At 46.6% G+C, this 25,905-nt stretch overlaps 1 protein-coding gene across 1 annotated transcript in view; it reads right to left on the bottom strand.

Annotated features, from left to right (window-relative positions):
- Nucleotides 1-21,530, bottom strand: part of orb2 (cytoplasmic polyadenylation element-binding protein orb2) — a 359,903-nt gene extending 338,373 nt beyond the window's left edge. The window contains exon 1 of the mRNA XM_071688830.1: nt 21,356-21,530. The gene's annotated coding sequence lies outside the window, so the exon portion shown is untranslated. The remainder of the gene's footprint in view (nt 1-21,355) is intronic.
- Nucleotides 21,531-25,905: the final 4,375 nt, after the last annotated feature.

Genomic DNA, 25,905 nt, shown 5'->3' with positions numbered 1-25,905 from the left:
AAGAAGTGAGATAACAAACAAAAGACTAGTAGCAATATATATATATATATATATATATATATATATATATATATATATATATATATATATATATATATATATATATATATATCCCTGGGGATAGGGGATTAAGAATACTTCCCACGTATTCCCTGCGTGTCGTAGAAGGCGACTAAAAGGGGAGGGAGCGGGGGGCTGGAAATCCTCCCCTCTCGTTTTTTTTTTGATTTTCCAAAAGAAGGAACAGAGGGGGCCAGGTGAGGATATTCCAAAAAAGGTCCAGTCCTCTGTTCTTAACGCTACCTCGCTAATGCGGGAAATGGCGAATAGTTTAAAAGAAAGAAAGAAAAGAATATATATATATATATATATATATATATATATATATATATATATATATATATATATATTGCTTGTCTCTTCCTTGTATATCAACTGACATATTTCTTTCTTGTATCTCCCCTTGATGATGTGATCATTACACGAAAGTGCACTAGCGATCTTATCGTGTTTCATTTCCCCGTGCAATAGGTGTGTGTATATATATATATATATATATATATATATATATATATATATATATATATATATATATATATATATATAGATGCTCTGTGGAAGGTATTAAGAATATATGGTGTGGGAGGCAAGTTGTTAGAAGCAGTGAAAAGTCTTTATCGAGGATGTAAGGCATGTGTACGTGTAGGAAGAGAGGAAAGTGATTGGTTCTCAGTGAATGTAGGTTTGCGGCACGGGTGTGTGATGTCTCCATGGTTGTTTAATTTGTTTATGGATGGGGTTGTTAGGGAGGTAAATGCAAGAGTCTTGGAAAGAGGGGCAAGTATGAAGTCTGTTGGGGATGAGAGAGCTTGGGAAGTGAGTCAGTTGTTGTTCGCTGATGATACAGCGCTGGTGGCGGATTCATGTGAGAAACTGCAGAAGCTGGTGACGGAGTTTGGTAAAGTGTGTGGAAGAAGAAAGTTAAGAGTAAATGTGAATAAGAGCAAGGTTATTAGGTACAGTAGGGTTGAGGGTCAAGTCAATTGGGAGGTGAGTTTGAATGGTGAAAAACTGGAGGAAGTGAAGTGTTTTAGATATCTGGGAGTGGATCTGTCAGCGGATGGAACCATGGAAGCGGAAGTGGATCATAGGGTGGGGGAGGGGGCGAAAATTTTGGGAGCCTTGAAAAATGTGTGGAAGTCGAGAACATTATCCCGGAAAGCAAAAATGGGTATGTTTGAAGGAATAGTAGTTCCAACAATGTTGTATGGTTGCGAAGCGTGGGCTATGGATAGAGTTGTGCGCAGGAGGATGGATGTGCTGGAAATGAGATGTTTGAGGACAATGTGTGGTGTGAGGTGGTTTGATCGAGTAAGTAACGTAAGGGTAAGAGAGATGTGTGGAAATAAAAAGAGCGTGGTTGAGAGAGCAGAAGAGGGTGTTTTGAAATGGTTTGGGCACATGGAGAGAATGAGTGAGGAAAGATTGACCAAGAGGATATATGTGTCGGAGGTGGAGGGAACGAGGAGAAGAGGGAGACCAAATTGGAGGTGGAAAGATGGAGTGAAAAGGATTTTGTGTGATCGGGGCCTGAACATGCAGGAGGGTGAAAGGAGGGCAAGGAATAGAGTGAATTGGAGCGATGTGGTATACAGGGGTTGACGTGCTGTCAGTGGATTGAATCAAGGCATGTGAAGCGTCCGGGGTAAACCATGGAAAGCTGTGTAGGTATGTATATTTGCGTGTGTGGACGTGTGTATGTACATGTGTACGGGGGGGGTTGGGCCACTTCTTTCGTCTGTTTCCTTGCGCTACCTCGCAAACGCGGGAGACAGCAACAAAGTATAAAAAAAAAAAAAAAAAAATATATATATATATATATATATATATATATATATATAAACTAAAAACCTTTATACGCAAGAACGCCCGAAAGAGCCAACAGAAAACTGCTTGCTTTTATTGGAAGAAAACGTGACACATCAGCTGTGCCAGCACAGGCCGTAAAATGATGACAAATGCCAGGAGAGGCTCACCGGCCGACGGGATGTGTTAGTGTTGTTCTGCAGACACACATTACTGCTTCTGGGAATCTTGGGCGGATAAGAACAAGTTTTCAAAGGCAATACCCTCGCTCTGCGGAGGAAGACGCACCACGATGCTCCCATCGTTGGAGCAAGACGAAAACTTGGTAATGGGAAATGCTGAAGAGGAGAGGGAGGGAGGGAGGGAGTGAGCAGGCTCCCGCAGACCACGACACAGGTACAGGGGAGGAGGAGACCACGGAGGGAATCTAAGCCGAAAGCTTGGGTCAGGAAACCTGAACCACACAGACATCGAGCACAGCAACGGACACAGACGCTGATCCAGGTATGGAAAGAGAGGGAGAGAGTGGAGGCCGGGAAACGTTTAGCACAAATGTGGGCAGAGAAGGGGACTCTGACGCTGGCTCAGGTTATGGATGGAGTCTGGGAGGATGAAGGTGGATGCCAGGTAAGTCTGTCAGGCCTGGCCGCAATCATGCACGGGGTGAGGTACGACGCACTAAATGAACCACGAAATCCAAGAGATGAACAAAGTGTGTAGATACTACACAAAGGGAAACTGCATGTAGGGCAAGAATGGCATATCGTAATGAAGAAAATGTCAATTAAACACCATAGAAAATGTATGAACTGGTTTGACGAAATGTAAATGGCAGTGAGGGAAAGGACGGAGGTTCTACCGCCCAGAAGTGTGTAAACAATCACTGGAGACTAAGCGTTGCCTGGACGAGTACCGTGAGAACCACCACACATCAGGGACAATGAGACATGTCCTCGTGCATAACTCGTGGAGATTTCCCAGGTCGTCACCCCACAGCTCAGGCTGGACCCAGGTTGCTGGATTGGGTCGCTGGTCGACCAAGCTGTTGGAAGCCGCAGCCCACATAGCCCCCACAGCCTCGTTCCCATCAAAATACGCGTCCATTTGAAGTGACAAACACAGAGTCAAACAGAGGCAGTGGTGAACTTCTACAGGAGAAATTGACACTTCGCTTCCTTCTTCAGAATGGCAAGGGGAACTGAAAGTTCTGTGCCAAATTCAACAGATCAGAACATATCAACCGTCCAAAACAATACAGAGGCAAGCCATGTAACGTCCTTTATATATACCAACATCCAGCGACTGAAATCATATAGAAAAATAAAATCCCATTTATGACTTGTGGACTTTAATGACACACACATAAAACACTAAAGGTACGGTGAGGTGTGGATCCGAAACTACAATTTGTACAGATGCGACAGAACTAGAGGAGTTGGGCTGGTATAAGTATCTAATTGCGACAAATGAACTCCTCTAATGATGTACTAGAGGAAGCACTCGTTGTCACTAATCTATAGACCACCTGACCTGAAGCCTCATGATGAAGTTACGAGACAAATAAGAAACACACAATCATGTCTTGACCTCCTCGGTAACCCAGACCTAAATATACTGGTCTTAGGAGACTTCAACCTGCCACACTTGAAATAAAGACATGCAGGAAATAACATCGTAGCTGAAAAAGTTTACATTACAAGCAGCTGGGATGCAGCTACCAAAAAAGAGAGCAATCCAGATTGTGTAACGTTCTCCCTCTGTCAACAAATAACAAAACCAACCAGAGGATATAACATTGTGGACTTAATCTTCACAAATAATGTGGACTTGATATGTGATATTACCACCTCAAACACCCTATATTCTGATCCCAACTTGACTGCAGTCAGAACCATCTTGGATGCTACACCGCCAAGTCAGAACACAGGAAACACTGCAGATGTTTTCACTCACTTCAATTTTAATAGTAAACTGGGAGGAGGAGGAGGAGGAGGAGGAGGAGGAGGTGATGAATGTGTGTGCGAGACAATGGTTGGAAACCCTGCTGAGTACCACAACAGAGGAGGACTGTGTAACTGACACCACCACTTTGGTACTCCAAACATGACCACAACTGTACATATACCAGCCAGAAGAAAGTACCAAAGGTGTAGGTTACAACGAGCAAGACGACCACTTTACAGCAGGCCAAAATGAACTGCACACCTTCTAAACAAGCCACAACTCACCTTGCAAATGAAAGAAAACTTGTCAAGTAAATTATCGGATAAAATGCAAAAACTAAAAGTGTCAGTAAGGAAAAAAGAAAAGTTAAAAGCCATATATTATATAAGAAATAACCGAAAAATACTTTAACTTATAAGCAAATCGCAAATCCTGGACCATAAACTTCATCGAACACTTCAAACAGGAGACAAGTTTTACAGACAACTGCCGAGACATGAGCGAGGCTCTATCAAGGCAATATTAATAGTTATTCAGTGAACCTAAAACCACAGTAAAGGTAAATGACCCAAAAGATGTCTTCCTCCACGTATAAACGTAGCAGACATCACCACCTCATCTCAAGGTTACGAGAGGGTCACTGACAGCTTGCCCATGCACTCAGCCAGAGGCGAGGACTCACGGAACTCAATCTTCATTATGAAATGCATAACATCTAAGAGCACTAAATATCTTGTGCAGAAAAGGGTTTAAATTCTGGCATCATTCTCGAGAGTCTGAAACTGACCCAGATCGCCACACGCTACAGAAAATGGAAACAAAGCAGTCATCAAAATCCTCGAGAGACTCCTGAGAGGCAAGCTGACTGAATTTACAGAAGTGAACACTCTACACAACCCAGGACAACGTGGTTTTAGGGTTGGAAAATCTTGCCTCCTTCAATTGGTTGACCATTACGACAGGATTGATGAGGCTCTCAAAAACAAAGAAAATGCAGACGTGATTTACACTGATTTTCCAAAAGCTTTTGAGAAATATGACCATAGTGTAACAACACACAAAATGCGAGACACGAACAACCGGAAAAACTGGGAGACAAATATACAACTTTTTAAGTAACATCACAACACGTAGTTGTAAACCATGCCATCTCCAGCACCTCCATAGTGAAAAGCTCAGTCCCCTAAGACACTGTACTTGCGCCCCTCCTGTTCCTTATTATTATATCTGACACTGATGTAAACACGAGCCACAGTTCCATATCATCCTTTACAGATGACACAAGAAAAGTAAGAATATCACGTCAACAAAAGATGCTGAAACGCTACAAAGAGACATAAACGAAGCCTTTAACTGGGTAATCAAGAACAACATGGTTTTCAGTGGAGATAAGGTTCAACTCCTCCGGTAAGGGGGAAATGAAGATATCAAAAACAACACGAAATACCGGACAGACATAAACGCTATCATAAACCAGCTGAATAATGTGAAGAAAAAACTTGGAGTAATGATGGCTAACGACCTAAGCTTCAGCGAGCACAACAAAGCAAGAGTTACCTCATGCAGAAGGATGGCAGGCTGGATCATGCGAACCTTTAAGAAAAGAGAAGTAATACCAATGATGTTATACCAATGATGGTACAATTCAGGCACTATATTGTTTCACGAATTGAATTTTGCTGCATTCTAATATTACCCAACAAGGCGGACGAAACTGCGGAATTAGAAAGTGATCAGAGATCTTTCACAGCTCTTATTAATGTGGTAAAGGTACGAAATTTCTGGGAACGACTGAAAACACTGACGCCACACTCCCTGGAGCGCAGACGAGAAAGATATATCATCATCCATACCTGGAAAATCCTAGAAGGTCTGGTTCCCAACTTGTATTAGGAAATAACATCCTACTGGCACGACGGATATGGAAGACTTTGGTAAGTACTACCTCTGAATCCAAAGTTGCCGTATGCACAAAGATAGAACACCTTAAACATCCGGGGCCCAAGACTCCTCAACACCTTGCCATCTACCATCAGAAACAACATGGGATGTACAGTAGAGAAGTTCAGGATTGCACTGTACAAGTACCTACAAAGTGTACCAGACCAGCCAGGCTGTTGGAGCTATGTTGGCTTGTGGGCTGCGGTTTCCAACATCTTGGTTGACCAAAGATCCACTCCAACAGCCTAAGCTCAGCCCGGACTGTGGGATTGAAGACCTACGAAGAGTTCACCAGGAATACTCGTCTCGTACCGCCTTCAATGAAGTATCTCTATCCACACTATCTCATAGAACTGCGGTGAATCACCCTTCATACGGAGACATAAATGAAGGAATTTTTAAATCATATTTTGCAAGTCAAAGAAGACCGTTCAAATGTTCATTATCCAGTATCCAGGTCAATTATGTAAATAAAGAACAAATAATGAGAGTAGAGTAAGGCAAGGGAGGCGCGCGGAGGCAGCGCTACCTGATGCTAATCCACTTACAACAGAGGATCCCACATAATTAGCTACTCCCTTCCCAGCTCTTGACTACGTTTTGAGGATTCGAACACGGGAGTCCCCAAAGCATCAGTACAGAGTCAGGTGTCCAGCTCTCACTCCGGGATGGAACAGAATAATGAGTCTAAATTAAACTCGCACAATTACCTTTCACAAGCGGCTTGAAACGGTCGACCACTTTATGAATGACCTGGGAAGGTTTATCAAAGTTACGTCACATGAGCGTAATCGTAATGACTACTGCTACTGTTCTTCAGCCGATCCACTAAGAGAGGAACAGCAGCTGCTGCTGCACACACGATCATGATACAGCTGGACATATGTATCATTAAAAATGATACAGGACGGTCCGGGACAAGTGACGTCACAAAGCGTTGCGTCAAATGGATAAAATTCGTGGAGCGACACCTGGAGTGGGCCGAGCAGCTATTTTCGGAGCCAGTTTTTGCAGGTTATGGCAGAAGGGAAGAAGAGACCGTCCTTGTTTTTCTGCTCTCCCTCCTCATCGACCTTGACTGATATGTTGTGGTCATTAGTAGAAACTTGTGGTGGGTGGGGGTGGTTTTTGCCGAGGCTGGCCAGGCCAGGGTCGACGGGTACGACACCAGTAGGGCTACCGACCACAGCACCGGCCAACATGGACGCCACACTGTCGACGGAAGGACCACAGCATCACCTGAGGATATACGAACGAGTGGGTGACCCACGCAAGTATCTCTGTAGCAAAGTCATTCGCTCTTCACTGTATTATTTGTCGTCCCTGCAACAGCCATTTGAACAGCGGGCCGCTACCGAGGGAGTGGACACTTCATTATGGAGACAGTGACAGAGCTCCCACCTCCACCACGGTCATTCACCTACCTTGTGGAGTCTTCAACCCCACAGCCCGGGCAGGGCCTACATAGCCTCCACAGCCTGGCTGATCGGCGACACAATGCAGGTCCTTGTTCACTGCACTACTGAACTTCTCTACTGTGCATCCCATGTTGTTTCTCATGGTGGATGGCGAGGTGCTGAAGAGTCTCGGGTTCAGGAAGGCCTAAGGTGTTCCCTCTCTGTGCATACGGCACCTTCAGATCTGAAAGGCGGTATTCTACAAAGACTTCCATGCCTGTCGTGCCAGTAGGATGATATTTCTGAACGTAAGTTGATAATCATACCTTCTGGGATTTTCCAGGGATGACATACCTTTCCTGTCTGCGCTCCAGGGAGAATAGCGTCGATGTTATCAGACGTTCGCAGTAATTTAGCTGCTTTACCACATTAATAAGAACTGTGAAAGATATCTGGACAGCGTCTATATCCACAGTTTCGCCCGCCTTGTACAGAGAATATTAAACCGTAGCGATATTCAATTCTTCAAAGAATTATTGCCTTAAACAATATCATTGATTTTCCCTGATTTTGATTTGAAGGTTCGCAGTATCCAGCCTGCCATCCTCCGGCATGAAGCAACCTTTGTTTTTATGTGTTCGCTGAAGATTAGGTCGCTAGCCATCATTACTCTAAGGACATTCAAATTATTCAAGTAGTTTATGACAGCGTCTGTTTCCGTCTGGCATTCTGTGTCGTTTTTGATTTCTTCGTTGTCCTCACACGGGAGGAGTTGAAACTTCTCTCCACTGAAAAGCATGTTGTTTTCGGTGGCCCAATCAAATACTCCGTTTATGTGTCTTTGTAACCTTTCAGCATCTTTTATTGATGTGATTTTCATACTCATTCTTGTATCATCTGTAAAGGATGATACAGAACTGTGGCTCGTGTTTGAGTCAATGTCATATATAATAATGAGGAACAGGAGGGGCGCAAGTACAGTGCCTTGCAGGTCTGAGCTTTTTACCATGGAGGCGCTGGAGATGACATGGTTTACGTGTTGTGATATATTAGTTACAAAGTAGTATAACCATCTCCCACTATTTCCAGTTATTCCTAACTTTCGTCACAAGTGTCAAATGCTTTTGGAAAGTCTGTGTAAATCACGTCAGCATTTTCTAGCTTCAGTAATATTGTCATAACGGTCAAGTAACTGAGAGAGGCAAGATCTTCCCAGCCTGACACTATGCAGTCCTGTGTTATGTAGATTCTTCACTTCCATCAATTCAGTCAGCTCTGCCTCTCAAAAGTCTTTTGGAGATTTAAATAATATGCGATGCTAATGCTATCGGTCGATAGGTTTTGGAGACTGCTTTGCTTCCACCTTCGTAGAGTGGGGATGTCGTTTCAGACTCTCGGGAATGATGGCAGAATCTAGGCTTTTTCTCCATACGTTATTCAGTGTACGTGCTCGAGGTGTCTTGTATTTCAAGAAGACTGAGTCACATGAGTTCGGGCCTGGGGCTGTATGGAAGGACATGTTCTCAATGGCACTCGCGAAATCTTGGGTTGAGTTGGTGATGTCTGCTCTGCGAACACTAGGGATGACTGCTTAGGAAGAAGTCTGGATCAATCATTTTTAATGTTTTAGGCTCGCTGAACATCAGTTCATACTGCTTTTTTAGAATCTCACTTTGAGTCAGCCAATGGGGTCTGTGGGTCTGAATTTGCGTTTTACACATAATTAAAAGTATTTTTCGGTTATTTCTTATATAATTTATGGCTTTTAACTTTTCTTTTTTCCTTACTGACATTTTTTGTTTTTGCATTTCATCTGATAATTTATTTGATAGGTTTTCTTTCCTTTGCAAGGTGAGTTGTGGCTTGTTTAGAAGGTGTGCAGTTCATTTTGGCCTACTGTAAAGTGGTCGTCTTGCTCGTTCTAACCTACACCTTTGGTACTTTCTTCTGGCTGGTATATGTACAGTTGTGTTCATGTTTGGAGTACCAATTTCATAATCTGAATAACTCATTTTTGCTGCTGTTCGTCGGAGCTGCTTCCAGTGTCAGTATGTTCCGGTATCATGTCATGTCCTGCATGTCTCCATGTCATGTCCTGCATGTCTCCATGTCATGTCCTGCATGTCTCCATGTCAGGTCCTGCATGTCTCCATGTCACGTCCTGCATGTCTCCATGTCATGTCCTGCATGTCATGTGTGGCAGGTTGAAGTCTCCTAAGACCAGTATATTTAGGTCTGGGTTACCGAGGAGGTCAAGACATGATTGTGTCTTTCTTATTTGTTCGTAACTTCATCATGAGGCTTCAGGTCAGGTGGTCTATAGATTAGTACAATGACCAGGTTTGTGTTTTCAGTGATGACAACGAGTGCTTCCTCCACTACATCATTAGAGGAGTTCAGGAGTTGTTATATCTACAGTGTAACTCCTCTACATGATCTTGTACTGACGCATCTGGACACCTTCTTGTGGTCTGGCATCCACACCTCACTCACTCTTCATATGGTCTGGTGTGTGTGTGTGTGTGTGTGTGTGTGTGTGTGTGTGTGTGTCAGTGAAGGCCGCAAATACTGCTGCTCTGGACTCGTTTAACAAGCCACTTATAAATGGGATTTTATTGGTTTTATGTAATTTCAGGTCTTGTACGTTGTATGCATATATGAGGGTCGTTAGATGGCGTGTCTTCATATTTGAATAATGATAACTAGTGTGCCTGTACACGTACAATGATAACCTACACCTGCTGTACTTACTCGTACAATAATACCTACACCTGCTCTCTCTCTTGTACCGTGATAACTACACACCTGCTCTCTCTCTCTCTCTCTCTCTCTCTCTCTCTCTCTCTCTCTCTCTCTCTCTCTCTCTCTCTCTCTCGTACAATGATAACTGTACCTTCTCTTTTCCGACAATACTCTTGTGTTCGTGAATAAGGACCACGTAAACAAACACCTGCCTGTATGTGGCTGACACATGTGAAGGCTCGGGAAATGTCATGTGTGAGGTCGGGCTGCACATGATGATGTCATCAGTGACGTCAGGTTGTATGAGGGTGACGTGTGAAGTCAAGCAAGCTCGGGGGCCGTTGTACGTTGGGTGACACCTGTGATGACCTCGCGGGGTGACGTCACCGATCGCATGGCGCAGGTCACCTGTGTAACAATCTTCCTTGATGATCAACTTTGCCTCGGGCAAACAACCAAGTCGGAAAGCAGCCAACTGCTTTGCAAGCCAGCCACTAACCAAGTGGGCCAGTCAATAACCAAGCAAGCCAGCCACTACCTTAGTGAGCAAGTCAATAACCATGCAAGCCAGTCACTACCTTAGTGGGCCAGTCAATAGCCAAGCAACCCAGCCACTAACCAGCGAGCCAGTCAATAGCCAAGCAACCCAGCCACTAACCAGTGAACCAGTCAATAGCCAAGCAACCCAGCCACTAACCAGCGAGCCAGTCAATAGCCAAGCAACCCAGCCACTAACCAATGAGCAAGTCAATAACCATGCAAGCTAGCCACTACCTTAGTGAGCCAGTCAATAGCCAAGCAAGCCAGCCACTAACCAGCGAACCAGTCAATAGCCAAGCAAGCCAGCCACTAACCAGCGAGCCAGTCAATAGCCAAGCAAGCCAGCCACTAACCATTGAGCCAGCCAATAACCCAGCAAGGCAGCCGCTAACCAAGTGAGCCACTCAATAACCCAGCCACTAACCTAGCAAGCCAGCCACTAGGCCAACATGTTGGGTAGTGGTGCAGATCCTAGCCACATCCCCAGCCGCACCACCACAATGTGGCTTATCAGTATGTCCGGCCATCACGCCACTTACTGCAGGGGTCAGGCCTCACAGCTGCACCAGCACTGGCTGAACCTGGTCATGTATTGGTACGTACGGCTAGGCTAGACTAAGCTATGCTATGCTAGGTCATACTAGGCTAGGCTAGCCAGTATCTGACGAGCGAGTGTACAAAGATCACCCACAACAGAACCAGTTCCCTACATGGAGACTCTGAGCCACAGTGGCGGAGGGCGACCCCACCCACCACAAGGTGTGTCTGGTGGGTAACATTTCCCCTCTACCATCAACAATGGAGTCCGAGGCCGCACAATAAACAGTGGGAGAAGATAAAGATGAAAACACCGGAGAAATAACGGGTCATGATTCCCAGATATGATCCCAACGACGTGACACGAGGCAAACACACAACACAAACCCAGACACCTGGTCTCTGGTCATAATGATACCAATAACTCAATCATAAATATATGTACAAAGACGAAGGTCAGGGAAAATAATTAAAAAAGATAACCGAACCGTCTGAATTACAGATCTTACCTAGAGAAATGAATTCACACAATCGATCAAGATCACCATATGGTTGGTCTAGCTCTACCATCTTCACCATATGGTTGGTCTAGCTCTACCATCTTCACCATATGGTTGGTCTAGCTCTACCATCTTCACCATATGGTTGGTCTAGCTCTACCATCACCATATGGTTGGTCTAGCTCTACCATCTTCACCATATGGTTGGTCTAGCTCTACCATCTTCACCATATGGTTGGTCTAGCTCTACCATCTTCACCATATGGTTGGTCTAGCTCTACCATCTTCACCATATGGTTGGTCTAGCTCTACCATCTTCACCATATGGTTGGTCTAGCTCCACCATCTTCACCATATGGTGGGTCTAGCTCTACCATCTTCACCATATGGTTGGTCTAGCTCTACCATCTTCACCATATGGTTGGTCTAGCTCTACCATCTTCACCATATGGTTGGTCTAGCTCTACCATCTTCACCATATGGTTGGTCTAGCTCTACCATCTTCACCATATGGTTGGTCTAGCTCTACCATCTTCACCATATGGTTGGTCTAGCTCTACCATCTTCACCATATGGTTGGTCTAGCTCTACCATCTTCACCATATGGTTGGTCTAGCTCTACCATCTTCACCATATGGTTGGTCTAGCTCTACCATCTTCACCATATGGTTGGTCTAGCTCTACCATCTTCACCATATGGTTGGTCTGACTCTACCATCTTCACCATATGGTTGGTCTAGCTCTACCATCTTCACCATATGGTTGGTCTAGCTCTACCATCTTCACCATATGGTGGGTCTCACTCTACCATCTTCACCATATGGTTGGTCTAGCTCCACCATCTTCACCATATGGTTGGTCTAGCTCTACCATCTTCACCATATGGTTGGTCTAGCTCTACCATCTTCACCATATGGTTGGTCTAGCTCTACCATCTTCACCATATGGTTGGTCTAGCTCTACCATCTTCACCATATGGTTGGTCTAGCTCTACCATCTTCACCATATGGTTGGTCTAGCTCTACCATCTTCACCATATGGTTGGTCTAGCTCTACCATCTTCACCATATGGTTAGTCTAGCTCTACCATCACCATATGGTTGGTCTAGCTCTACCATCTTCACCATATGGTTGGTCTAGCTCTACCATCTTCACCATATGGTTGGTCTAGCTCTACCATCTTCACCATATGGTTGGTCTAGCTCTACCATCTTCACCATATGGTTGGTCTAGCTCTACCATCTTCACCATATGGTTGGTCTAGCTCTACCATCTTCACCATATGGTTGGTCTAGCTCTACCATCTTCACCATATGGTTGGTCTAGCTCTACCATCTTCACCATCTGCTACAGTCTTGGTAGACTCCTTCTTTCAACTGGCTTGTGTCACGTGCCGTCATCACACATCACATCACCTCAGAGTGAGGCCTCTGCCACCGTATCTACACCAGGGTGCATCTTGCTCTTTCACTAACCCTTCCCTTCCATCATCATCATAATCACCATCATCTCACCATCATCATTATCATCGCCATCATCATCATCATCATCATCAACAACTTTTTTTCTGTCGTCACAAGTACATCTTCATGATGATGATCTGCTCCATCCCTACTGCCTCCATCATGATCTGCTCCATCCCTACCGTCTCCATCATGATTTGCTCCATCTCTACTGCCTCCATCATGATCTGCTCCATCCCTACTGCCTCCATCATGATCTCCTCCATCCCTACTGCCTCCATCATGATCTGATCCATCCCTACTGCCACCATCATGATCTGCTCCATCGCTACTGCCTCCATCATGATCTGCTCCATCCCTACTGCCTCCATCATGATCTGATCCATCCCTACTGCCTCCATCATGATCTGTTCCATCCCTACTGCCTCCATCATGATCTCTTCCACCTCTACTGCCTCCATCAAGATCTGATCAAACCCTACTGCCTCCATTATGATCTGCTCCATCCCTACTGCCACCATCATGATCTGCTCCATCCCTACTGCCACCATCATGATCTGCTCCATCCCTACTGCCTCCATCATGATCTGCTCCATCCCTACTGCCTCCATCATGATCTGCTCCATCCCTACTGCCTCCATCATGATCTGCTCCTCCCTACTGCCTCCATCATGATCTGCTCCATCCCTACTGCCTCCATCATGATCTGTTCCACCTCTACTGCCTCCATCATGATCTGCTCCATCCCTACTGCTCCATCATGATCTGCTCTATCCCTGCTGCCTCCATCATGATCTGTTCCTTCCCTACTTCCTCCATCATGATCTGTTCCATCCCTACTGCCTCCATCATGATTGTCATCCCTACCTCTTCCTCCTCATGATCTGTTCCATCCCTACTGCCTCCATCATGATCTGCTCCATCCCTACTGCCTCCATCATGATCTGTTCCATCCCTACAGCCTCCATCATGATCTGTTCCATCCCTACTGCCTCCATCATGATCTGCTCCATCCCTACTTCCTCCATCATGATCTGCTCCATCCCTACTGGCTCAATCATGACCTGTTCCATCCCTACTGCCTCCATCATGATCTGCTCCATCCCTACTGTCCCCATCATGATCTGCTCCATCCCTACTTCATCCATCATGATATGCTCCATCCCTACTGCCTCCATCATGATCTACTCCATCTCTACTGCCTCCATCATGATCTGCTCCATCCCTACTGCCTCCACCATGATCTGCTCCATCCCTACTGCCTCCATCATGATCTGCTCTATCCCTACTGCTTCCATCATGATCTGTTCCATCCCTACTGCCTCGAACCTGATCTGCTCCATCCCTACTGCTTCCATCATGATCTGTTCCATCCCTACTGCCTCCATCAGGATCTGCTCCATCCCTACTGCTTCCATCATGATCTGATTCCATCCCTACTGCCTCCATCATGATCTGCTCCATCTCTAACTGCCTCCATCTCATGATCTGCTCCATCCCTACTGCTTCCATTATGATCTGATCCATCCCTACTGCCTCCATCATGATCTGATCCATCCCTACTGCTTCCATCATGATCTGATCCATCCCTACTGCCTCCATCATGATCTGCCTCATCTCTACTGCCTCCATCATGATCTGCTCCATCCCCTACTGCTTCATCATGATCTGCTCCCATCCCTACTGCCTCCATCATGATCTGATCTTCCCTACTGCCTCCATCATGATCTGATCCATCCCTACTGCTCCATCATGACCTGATCCATCCTATGCCTCCATCATGATCTGCTTCATCCCTACTGCTCCCATCATGAATGCTCCATCCCTACTGCCTCCATCAGATCTGTTCCATCCCTTACTGCCTCCATCATGATCTGCTCCATCCCTACTGCCTCCATCATGATCTGCTCCATCTCTACTGCCTCCATCATGATCTGTTCCATCCCTACTGCCTCCATCATGATCTCCTCCATCTCTACTGCCTCCATCATGATCTGCTCCATCCCTACTGCCTCCATCATGATCTGTTCCATCCCTAATACCTCCATCATGATCTGATCCATCCCTACTGCCTCCATCATGATCTGCTCCATCCCTACTGCCTCCATCATGATCTGCTCCATCCCTACTGCCTCCATCATGATCTGCTCCATCCCTACTGCCTCCATCATGATCTGCTCCATCCCTACTGCCTCCATCATGATCTGCTCCATCCCTACTGCCTCCATCATGATCTGCTCCATCCCTACTGCCTCCATCATGATCTGCTCCATCCCTACTGCCTCCATCATGATCTGCTCCATCCCTACTGCCTCCATCATGATCTGCTCCATCCCTACTGCCTCCATCATGATCTGCTCCATCCCTACTGCCTCCATCATGATCTGCTCCATCACTACTGCCTCCATCATGATCTGCTCCATCCCTACTGCCTCCATCATGATCTGCTCTATTCCTACTTCCTCCATCATGATTTGCTCCATCTCTACTGCCTCCATCATGATCTGCTCCATCCCTACTGCCTCCATCATGATCTGCTCTATTCCTACTTCTCCATCATGATTTGCTCCATCTCTACTGCCTCCATCATGATCTGCTCCATCTCTACTGCCTCCATCATGATCTGATCCATCCCTACTTCATCCATCATGATCTGATCCATCCCTACTGCCTCCATCATGATCTACTCCATCTCTACTGCCTCCATCATGATCTGATCCATCCCTACTACCTCCATCATGATCTGCTCCATCCCTACTGCCTCCATCATGATCTGATCCATCCCTACTGCCTCCATCATGATCGGCTCCATCTCTACTGACTCCAAAATATGCCCCATCTCTACTGCCTCCATCATGATCTGATCCATCCCTACTGCCTCCATCATGATCTGTTCCATCCCTACTGTCTCCATCATGATCAGCTCCATCCTTCCTGCCTCCATCATGATATGCTCCATCCCTACTGCCTCTATCATGATCTGTTCCATCCCTCCTGCCTCCATTGTGATATACTCCATCCCTACTGCCTCCATCATTATCTGATCCATCCCTACTGCCTCCAACATGATCTGTTCCATCCCTACTGCCTCCATCATGATCTGCTCCATCTCTACTGCCTCCATCATGATCTGCTCCATCCCCACTGCCTCCATCATGATCTGTTCCATCCCTCCTGCCTCCATTGTGATATACTCCATCCCTACTGCCTCCATCATTATCTGATCCATCCCTACTGCCTCCATCATTATCTGATCCATCCCTACTGCCTCCATCATGATCTGCTCCATCCCTACTGCCTCCTTCATTATCTCTCCATCTTCCTCCTCCTCCTCCTCCTCTTTCCCTCTTCACCATTCCTCTGCCGCCATCAACACGGGGATGACGTAAGCATTATCGCTCCCTTGCTACTAAAAAAGGTCTTAAAAATAGCTTTACGATCAGCCTTCCCCAGCAGAGCCACTCCCACACTCCCTCCTCGTCACGAGCCACGAAATCTCAGCCATTATTTGGACACGTTGAGACGAGCGTCTCCGGCAGGCACCGGCTGCAGCCGGGTACTGTGGCTGGCTCGCTCCTCCAGCCAGGGTGGGGGCAGTTGTCACCTCCGCCTCCTTCCTCACGCCGCTAAACTTTGGAACTCTCTACTTTCTCATGTCTTCTCTGACACTGGTTACCTGAACCGTTTTCTAAAAGGGGGGGTTTTCAACCACATAACCACAGTACTACACCACAACTATAGCCACATCACAACCACATAACCACAGTACTACTCCAATAGTATAGCCACATTACAACCACATAACCACAGTACTACACCACAACTATAGCCACATTACAACCACATAACCACAGTACTACACCACAACTATAGCCACATTACAACCACATAACCACAGTACTACACCACAACTATAGCCACATCACAACCACATAACCATAGTACTACACCACAACTATAGCCACATTACAACCACATAACCACAGTACTACACCACAACTATAGCCACATCACAACCACATAACCACAGTACTACACCACAAGTATAGCCACATTACAACCACATAACCACAGTACTACACCACAACTATAGCCACATTACAACCACATAACCACAGTACTACTCTAATCGTATAGCCACGTTACAACCACATAACCACAGTACTACACCACAACTATAGCCACATTACAACCACATAACCACAGTGCTACGCTACAAGTATAACCACAGTACTGAAACACAAGCATGACCACATTACCATCACATAACCACAGTACTACATCACGGGTATAACCACATGACAACCACATAACCAGAGGACTACACCATGGGTATAATCACATAACCACAGTACTTCATCACGTGTATAACCACATTAAAGCTACATAACCACCTTACTACACCACAGGTATAACCACATCACAGCCACATAACCTCAGTATCTGGTTATACCACGAGGTATAACCAGACAACCTCAGCACTACAACATAGAACCATAACATATCATCCTTCTGTGATCATATTGGTACCAAATATGATGACAACGTCTTTAAACCCTACAGTCAGACCCATAACGTCTGGCCGTCATACCCGGGTATCGTACTTGTTTGCTCACGGATGGTACCGTCGTGCTCAATGGAGGTACCGCTGGGCTCACGGATGGTACCGTCGTGCTCAATGGTGGTACCGCTGGGCTCACGGATGGTACCGTCGTGTTCAAGAATGGTACCGTCCTGTTCTAATCGTTCATTCCCATAATAAGGTACTTCACACAGACTTAACAAATTGGCTAAAATGAAGCCATAAGGAATATCTAGTTACGGTGAAGCACAGACGAACCACATACATTCCCTCGTCCTGGGACACCACAGTCATGTCCACGTCTAGTTTTAGCTTGTCCCCGCTCCTCCTGGGAAGGGAACTCGCAGCCGGACGGGACTGTGTCCTTACTCATCTTGGAAAAAAAAAAAAAAAAGACATACCGCCATCTGATGGTACTTATCACACTGCTGATCATCCTGGGAAGACAACGCACCACCACCTACACCTCGTATTGGGAAACCATTTAACTCCTAATGCTGTTAAGACCTGTGCCTTACCTTACCTTACCTTACCTTACCTTACCTTACCTTCTTGCCCCTTTGACCTTCTACGGGGTGGCCGCAGCGCTCAGTAGGCCGGCCACGTCCATCGGTCGGAAAAAACATGACATAAACTGTAGCGCTGTGCTTGTGCTCATATGGGGAAAGTGAGGAGCAAGTAAGCAGTAGATGTTCGGTGTCTTCATTGTGGTAATTACAAAGTGATCATGATAGATCTTGAGGTACGTTTAATGGTGCTCACAGTCTTCTAGGGATGGAGGGCGTCCACAGTACAGACGAGAAAGTGTCACTCGTACATGTCTGGGTGAGTGAGGTTCCTAGTGGAGCGGTGTTCAAGATAATAATGAGAGAGCAGTTTTTAGTGCCTGTCCAGGAACTTTCCTTTGTCTGTCATTATTGTATATGTTATGTCACTTTTGTCTTTGTTGGAGGTAGGGGGATCTGTGAGTATAGAATGATGTAGAGTGAAGCAAAGGGTAGGCTTCCTATTTCTGTGTGGGGGCTCGTGACCACTTATGGGGTGGTCTGAATGGGATGGGTTTAATGCTGTTGTAAAGAATTGTGTGTTGAGGGTACTGAAGTGAGACTGTATGGATTTTTGTTTTGCTCTTCAAGTGTTAAACGAATGCGACCGCGAGCAATCCATTTCCGTGACGTCTGAGCGCTGTGATGTGATTGTAAGGCCATCTGCAAATGAGAAGACCTTTATCTGTGGTCTACAGGAGATAATGTGTGGCCACGTTGAGGGAGAATTTGGATGGTTGGAGAATGAACTGCTTCTTGGGAACTCCACTGCAGAGCTTGGAGGTTTTAGAGAAGTCTTTGTGAGGGACTGGCTTGGCGGCGACCTCTGATACTGGCCAACCACGATTTGTCACTTGTGAAAGACGATGTCAAGTGTATTTTGTGTGAAGAAATATCGGAGGACAGTGACAAATGATTTCGGATGTTTAATGCCACTAACAGTAGGCCAGAAGGCTGCTCTGGTTGGCTGAAGCCATGTTGGATATATTGTGTAAGGTCTGGGGTGCAGTGAGGTAGTCGGTATCTGTGTGTAAGGTCATGCTGTGTCGGTGAGAGTGGAACATGTTGCTTGATTCAATTGCTTGACCATTCTCACACAGAGTTTGGATACTGGGAGAAGAGGTGACAAACGCCAGTAAGGAGGAGGGGAGAGTTGGATGGTTTTAGGATTGATGCCATCTTGGCAAGTTTCCAGACGTCAGGAATTCTCTGGTGTAGCCAGGAGTGGGTGAGGCTATCTGGTGTAGCCAGGAGTGGGTGAGGCTATCTGGTGTAGCCAGGAGTGGGTGAGGCTCTCTGGTGTAGCCAGGAGTGGGTGAGGCTATCTGGTGTAGCCAGGAGTGGGTGAGGCTATCTGGTGTAGCCAGGAGTGGGTGAGGCTATCTGTACATGACTAGACTGCAACTGGAACAAAGCGCTCCATGTGCAAGTTAGATATGCTGTTATGGCCTCCTGGGGAAGACGTCTTTAAGACTATACTTGCACTGATTATGTCAGAGAAAACATTTACATAACTCACCCGTGAAAATAATTCTTCCTGCAAGCTAACAAAACCGCGTTACCCAAGCCACGGAAATGTCCGTCTGGTGAAATGAACCACATACCCAGCCAGACACTGCTTCATCTTTGTTCATCCACGAAAACAAAACCATATACCCATTCGGAACTTAGTTCGTCCTAGGAAACTAACGACCGGTCTTGTTCGTCCTGTGAGACTAAGTACAAACAGTAAGCCGTGACCACGTCCATCCTGGGCAAGTAACACCTGGGCCTTGTTCGTCCTCTGTAACCTACCCAGGAAGCCGTATGACTCCAGCCGCCATTCCTGCACGTCATTCACAATGACAGGGAATGACAGCAGCACCCAGACCGACCCCCCGGCCAGCCCAGGGACTTATCTTGTTAATAGAATACAGAGCCATAATGATGGATGGTGAACACACCAGCCGCTTCTCAACTCTGTATTTCTCTATCTATTTACATAGAATCATTCTCCTCCTTATCTATTTACATAGAATCATTCTCCTCCTTATCTATTTACATAGAATCATTCTCCTCCTTATCTATTTATCTATCTATATCTTTCCTCTATACGTTTTCCTGCTTACTGCCTCTCTTTCGTCTCACTACGTACACATGGCAGCGAGGTAGACTGGGCCAGTAACAGGAAGGAAGTACACGGTCCAGCGTACACGGGCCAGGTGTAGACAGAACCTACACCCACCAGAGTGCACCATGGTCCAGTGTACTGTGCCAGGTGTAGGTAGGACCTACACCCACCAGAGTGCACCACGGTCCAGTGTACTGGGCCAGGTGTAGGCAGGACCTACACCCACCAGAATGCATCACGGTCCAGTGTACTGGGCCAGGTGTAGGCAGGACCTACACCCACCAGAGTGCACCACGGTCCAGTGTACTGGGCCAGGTGTAGGCAGGACCTACACCCACCAGAGTGCACCACGGTCCAGTGTACTGGGCCAGGTGTAGGCAGGACCTACACCCACCAGAGTGCACCACGGTCCAGTGTACTGGGCCAGGTGTAGGCAGGACCTACACCCACCAGAGAGCACCACGGTCCAGTGTACTGGGCCAGGTGTAGGCAGGACCTACACCCACCAGAGTGCACCACGGTCCAGTGTACTGGGCCAGGTGTAGGCAGGACCTACACCCACCAGAGTGCACCACGGTGACCTGAGAATTTCCACATCACTTGTAAGTAACTTCCACATGTGTCATGACACTTGTGGTCTCCAGGAGACACCTGTACACCTGTTGCCTCTTACCCAGGCGTGGTACACCGGCATCAACAGATGCCTCTCATACAGTCATCATCAAAGCTCACAACAAACACAATTTTTATTCAGAATTCATTACAAATATAAGTCACAGTCAGTATGAGATATGCTAGTAAGACAGACCCTTAATAACTTGGTAAGTTAGGAAGTAACTTAAGTTATGCTGGTAAGGAAAACAGAAACTTGGTAAGTTAGGAAATAACTCAAGTTATGTTGGTAAGGAAAACAGAAACATGGTAAGTTTGGGAGGAACTCAAGTTATGTTGGTAAGGAAGACGACTTAACAACTTTGTAAGTCAGGAAGTAACTCATGTTGGTAAGGTAGACAACTGAACAACTTAGTAAGTCAGGAAGTAACTCATGTTGGTAAGGTAGACAACTGAACAACTTAGTAAGTCAGGAAGTAACTCATGTTGGTAAGGTAGACAACTGAACAACTTAGTAAGTCAGGAGAAGCCACAAGTTAGCATGGTGCACATGGCGAGGGTGGGCGAGCAACTTACCAAGGTGTTGCCGTGATCCTCCAGCCAGCCTGGCGTGTGCTGTAGGTGGTAGCGAGCCTGCACGGTCGCCTCACGTACCTGTAATAGTATAGGAATGACCGTTAGTGTATCGGGCACTGGGTGGGGGGGCAACACAGGCACAGGCCACAGTCTTAACCACTGCAGCAAGTATGGAAGTCTACGTCAAGTGGATACAATGACCGACTCTACTATTTTTCATGATGACACACACACACACACACACACACACACACACACACACACACACACACACGATGTGTGTAAGGCTACAGTAAACACACGTCACGTGCCAATAAGTTATTCATTGTTGCATCTACTGAAGGACCAGCCAATACTAATACAATTAATCTTGAAAAAGTCAAAACTTAAAAGACACAATGAAGGAAAGAAAACGAGGAGGGTCAATATCAAAGCCATCATACCTCATGATATCATACACACGAACATACCTGACCGTATGACGTCATACACACGACCGTATATACCGTAGGCTGACGTGCCTCGCCACACTGTAACACAGACAACATACACACATGACTGGACCACAACACTGTACTGTGCAATACAGCACTGCTCAACCCCCCAACATCTGTGTCTTCTACTGACAGATATTTGAAAACTTTATTAATTTACACAGAAAAATACTTCGTAAAAAGGATGGCTTTTTCACCAGTGGGGGATTTTTTTTTTTATTTTGAATATAAAAATTGAACAGAGATTGGTGTGATGCAGGAAAATACTGAGTTGTGATCCAGTAGACCATGAATAGGTACTGCCTCTCCTGGTGTGTGTGTGTGTGTGTGTGTGTGTGTGTGTGTGTGTGTGTGTGTGTGCGTGTGTGTGTGTGTGTGTGTGTGTGTGTGTGTGTGTGTGTGTGGGGCAGGCAGCCGGACCCAGGCTGGGTCTACATGAGGTAATCTGAGGTCGGTTGAGAGAGCCAATTAGCAACAGGAGTTGGTGGCCCGTCTCCCCAGCTGGCTGACCCGGCCCAGCAGACCTCGGCCCAGGAGGTCCGTGGCAGGCCATGCTGATACCGCCGCGCACGCGCGCCTGCCCGAGTCTTCTGTGTGCCTCTACTCTCTCTCTCTCTCTCTCTCTCTCTCTCTCTCTCTCTCTCTCGCTGATGTACACAGCTTGGTTCAGCATCTCTGCACCAGCTGCAGGCGTCGAGTTCCCAGTACTCAGCAGTGTGAATTAGTTCAGCGTCGGGTTACGTGTGCGATAACTTGCATCCCAGCCAGTGGTAACACGAGCCTCGCCCCTGAACTGTCATGCGCTTGCCTCTTGTTACCGTGAGCGTGCATGACGTCATGCGAACATGACCAGGTTTTCCACCACCCCCCCTACGTGAGACGCCCATGTCAAGGTCAGGTCAGGTCAGGTCGAGACTTCCCCTGCAGGTGGAAGGTTTAGGAATATGTGGGTCAGTGTGGCAGACCCTCCGGTAATGTACTGTATGGCTGGTTACAAAGATTACCAACCCGACGGTCCCACCATCATTACCAACATGTCCTCCTGACCTTGGCCAGACACGGCCAATATTACCTCTTCATCAAGGTTGGGTTCAACTTACTAAGGTTGGCTTCAACGGTATCAAGGTAAAATTCAACCCTATCAAGGTAAATTTCAACTCCATCTAAGTTCAATTGTATCAAGGTAGGATTTAATTCTATCAAGGCCACATCTAAATCTATCAAGATAAGACTCAACTCTACAGAAAGGTTCAACTTTATTAAGGTAAGGTTAAACTCCATCAAGATAAAGTTCACTTCATTCAAGGTGAGGTTCAACCCTATCAATGAGATGTTCAACTGTATCAAGGTGAGGTTCAACTCTATCAAAGTGTTGTTCAACTCTATGTGATGTTCGACTTTATCTTATGTTGGTTTAAAATCCCTTACAAAAGACTTTAAAAGTTAAATACACACAAACTAATAAACCCTCTCTCATCCCTTCATCTACAAGGAGCAGGAAGCTATACGGAACTGCTTTACTTTACAAGTGAAAGCATATACAAGTTCCTTCTTTACTGTGTTAATAATGGAATTACATTGATGGAGCGACCTAACCTTACCTTACGTATACCTTACGATGGTTTCGGAGGTCTTCTACCCCCACAGCTGGGTCTGGGACCTAACCTTACCTTACGTATACCTTACGATGGTTTCGGAGGTCTTCTACCCCCACAGTTGGGTCTGGGACCTTACCTTACCTTACGTATACCTTACGATGGTTTCGGAGGTCTTCTATCCCCACAGCTGGGTCTGGGACCTTACCTTACCTTACGTATACCTTACGATGGTTTCGGAGGTCTTCTACCCCCACAGCTGGGTCTGGGACCTTACCTTACCTTACGTATACCTTACGATGGTTTCGGAGGTCTTCTACCCCCACAGCTGGGTCTGGGACCTTACCTTACCTTACGTATACCTTACGATGGTTTCGGAGGTCTTCTACCCCCACAACTGGGTCTGGGACCTTACCTTACCTTACGTATACCTTACGATGGTTTCGGAGGTCTTCTACTCCCACAGCTGGGTCTGGGACCTTACCTTACCTTACGTATACCTTACGATGGTTTCGGAGGTCTTCTACCCCCACAGCTGGGTCTGGGACCTTACCTTACCTTACGTATACCTTACGATGGTTTCGGAGGTCTTCTATCCCCACAGCTGGGTCTGGGACCTTACCTTACCTTACGTATACCTTACGATGGTTTCGGAGGTCTTCTATCCCCACAGCTGTGTATCATATGTAAGACATGGTTCATATATACAACATTAAGAGACGAGGCAACACGAATGTAAACCTCCCTCCCCGTAGCACACAAATATTAGTCACAAACATTTTTCAGGCCGAACTTGAACACCACTTTTCACATCTAACGTCCGGACAACATCCCCTCCCTGCTGTACACCCTACCCTAACACAGCAGTCCTTCCGTCTTACACTCATCCAACACAATACACTAAGGTTTCCTTCCAAAATCCTAGTACCCCGTCTTTCACTATCACTAGCCATACAGGGTTGTATATCATACAACCTAAGCTGTATAGACTTAGTGTTTACATTCCCCTTCCTCACCACTGCTACAGACAAGTCTCCACCAGCAGGATAACTTGTGAGCGTTACCGTACCAGGTGTACAGTGTCCGAGCTGGCCAGCCACTCACGTCCCTCACAGATCAGCCTTTCTTGTCCCCACATACACAACAGGACACAAGCAAACACCTCCTCCTGGGTAACACTATTATCTCTCATATATACTAGTGCGCAAAGCTTCACTAGGTCAGGTTCGTTTACATAAATGATGACGAGTTTTACACCGAGGGGAGGGGAGGGGAGGGGAGGGGAGGGGAGGGAGGCGGTTACCGTAGTGGTGGGTGAAGATAGGGTGACGTGTGAGGGTGGGGCTGTTATTGTTACCATGACAACATGATTCCATCAGGTCAGTGATGTCACATCTGACATTGTCATTAGTAAAAAACAAAAATTGGTTTTCCCTCCTTCGCCCCCCCTCTCTCTCTCTCTCTCTCTCTCTCTCTCTCTCTCTCTCTCTCTCTCTCTCTCTCACATCATCAGCAGCAGCAGGAGACGCCAGTGTATGCAGGTGGCCGCCACATTCTCCTCGCCCGCACCTACTACACCTGCTGGTGTCTTGTTCCCCAGCCTGGTTCCCGCTGCTCCTCATGACACACACACACTCGCATCTTCCCCGTCCACTTTACTCCCTCACCTGTGGCATCCCACAGGACGAAGATGGGACCCTTTCCGTTTCTGCGTCCTTATAAACCAAGTCGTCATGGACGTAACGCCTTAACTACGGAAGTAGATCGACGCCCTACCATCATCAACGTTAAACAACATCTCTCTTAACTACATCGCCGTCCGTAACATCCCCCACCCAGCCTCCTGAACTCAGCCGCGGCCAACCACTTCAGATGAGCCTCACTTGCAACCTTGTCCTTCCCCGCACTCCAGCCCCCCTCCAGGCTATGCAGTCCGCCCAACGTCTCACTCCAACTCTGGACAACAAACTGAGCTGGAAGGAACACGTCAGAGCCACCATCAATACAACTCCAGCTTTTTTCGTATCTTCAAGTTGCGCCATAACTCAAAAACGTCTACATAATTCTTAAGTCTTCCCAAACCTACTTATGCCTTCCCCTCGTGGTCTTCCTCACTATCCACCACACAACAGCCGTGGTGACCAAAGGTACAGAGGGCGCGGCCATGCAGAATCTTCCTCGATCCGTCTCACACAATCTTCTCAAGAAGCGCTCAACACACAGGTCCTGCCAACTCTCACCCGACCATCAACTTGACCTCCTCCAGCACTGCGGTAAGAAGGAACGACACCAAGCTCGCCTGTACCGTGCCAAAGATCCCTCGTCTCGGGGTTTGCAGCTGGGTCCCACAACCACAGCCAGTCCATCCCACATGGTATAAACCGCTACAAGAACAGTCCAGTGCCAACCATGTGAACATCATCAGCACTTACCACACTGTGCACTAAACAACATCACTGTC

The sequence above is a fragment of the Panulirus ornatus genome, chromosome 46, assembly GCF_036320965.1.
Source record: "Panulirus ornatus isolate Po-2019 chromosome 46, ASM3632096v1, whole genome shotgun sequence".
Classification (NCBI taxonomy): domain Eukaryota; kingdom Metazoa; phylum Arthropoda; class Malacostraca; order Decapoda; family Palinuridae; genus Panulirus; species Panulirus ornatus.
Note: the sequence above shows the minus strand (reverse complement) of the source record. Positions and strands in the feature narration are given on the sequence as shown.